Source organism: Callithrix jacchus, chromosome 10, assembly GCF_049354715.1.
Source record: "Callithrix jacchus isolate 240 chromosome 10, calJac240_pri, whole genome shotgun sequence".
Classification (NCBI taxonomy): domain Eukaryota; kingdom Metazoa; phylum Chordata; class Mammalia; order Primates; family Cebidae; genus Callithrix; species Callithrix jacchus.
The window spans coordinates 118,160,757-118,162,622 of NC_133511.1; positions in this window are offsets into that span (position 1 = coordinate 118,160,757).

A 1,866-nucleotide genomic window follows, 5' to 3' on the forward strand; every position below is an offset into this window, starting at 1 on the left:
GGCCAGGAGTTTGAGGCTGCAGTGAGCCACGATCTCACCATTGCACTCCAGCCTGGGCAACAGCGAGAGCTCCTCTCTTAAAAAAAAAAAAAAAAAAAAAAGGCTGGGCACAGTGGCTCCTACCTGTAATCCCAGTACTTTGGGAGGCTGAGTGGGCGGATCACTTGAGGTTGGGAGTTCAGCACTAGCCTGGCCAACATGGCAAACCCCATCTCTACTAAATATACAAAAAATTAGCCAGGCATGGTGGCACACACCTATAATCCCAGCTACTCAAGGGGCTGAGGCAGGAGAAATGCTTGAACCTGGGAGGCGAAGGTTGCAGTGGGCTGAGATGGCGTCACTGCACTCCAGCCTGGGCGACAGATGAGTAAGACTGTTTCCAAAAAAAAAAAAAAGTTGTCACACATGCAGAGATGTGGGAGTACGGCGTGGAACCGAGCTGTAGGGACATGGATTCACACGGCCTCACCATAGCCAGCACCGCAAAGCGTCCTAAGTTAGGACTCTTTGAGACTCTAAGCTTGTCGCCTAGGGTCTGCCCCTGCAGGAAGTCCACTGTGGACTGGTGAAAGCGGCCAGTGAGCTCCTGGGGATGCAGGGAGGAGGCATGAGGAGTGCCTGTGTGTGCTGCCCTGAGGTCAGGTGGCCAGGGAGAGGGGGAGCAAAGAACACAGGGCAGACACGCGGGCTGACCAGCTGAGGCAGCTCGACGGTCCTTTCTTAGAAAGTCAACCCCTCTGTGCCCCCTGCCGCCACTCTGGTACCAACCCAAGGCAAGTGACTTGACTGTGTGCCTAGAGGGAGATTTGCAGCTTCTTCCTACAAAGCCAAGTTGCTTCCAGCTTTCCCTGATGTCCTGTGTCCTCAGCCTTGGACACTTGCAAGGCAAAGCCAGAGTTCAGCTGGAGGTAAAGGGTAGTAAACACCTTACAGAAGCCCAGCGACTCTCAGGTGTGTCCTCAGGAGGCACTTCTGGCACCACAAAGGCAGGGAGGAGCAGCCCCTGGGGCCTCTGAAATCCAACAGCCTGGGCCAAGTCCCACCTCCTCCAAGGCTGTGCAGCCCAGTCCAAGTCCCACCGCCCTGTGGTTTCCTCCCATTGAAACCGGGGATGAAAGGGCTGTTGCGAGTTTCCAGAAGATAATGTAACTGAAAGCACAGCACGGCCTGCGGCCCTGCTGAATATTTAACGCTAATGATTCTCGGCATCTCTAGGCATCCTCCCGTCACCTTGCATGGAAGGAAAGGCGGAGGGCTGACTCGAGGGACTGTTAGAAGCAGGGTCTCCGGACTCCCTCAAAGCTGCCCTTCCTGCTGAGCTGAAGATGCCCTCCCCAGCCTCGGGATAGGCAGCTCAGCAGCAGAGCTTGGGGTGCCGCAGGAGAGGGAGGCAGGCTGGGCCACGGCATAGAAGACTTCTATGGCAGCAGCCAATTTAGCGACCCGCTGCCTCTGAGCACATCCTGCAAGGCCAAGTGAGAATTACATGGGTCACAGACAAGCCAACAGGCAGACGTCCTGCCAGCCCAGCAGGTGGCAGGAACAAGGCACCTCCCAAGTGCACTGATGACCAGACGCCCTCTCGTGGCATCCTGTGGCCTCGCACGCCACCATTCTCAGGCTCCAACAGGAAAACAGCTAAGAAGGAAGGCGGAAGAGCGGGAGAGGGAAGGTAAACGCTCTAAGGGCCAGCCTTGGGTCGAGGGGGCAGGGGAGGGCTGACATCCAGATGGACAGGGCTTTGGGACCTGAATCACAGAGGCCCCCCCCACCAAGAGAGCATGATGTGAGGGCTGCAGAAGAAATCAAGGCTCCCACATGCAGCCATATCTTCACTCTCAAACCCACCAGCACCACCACACA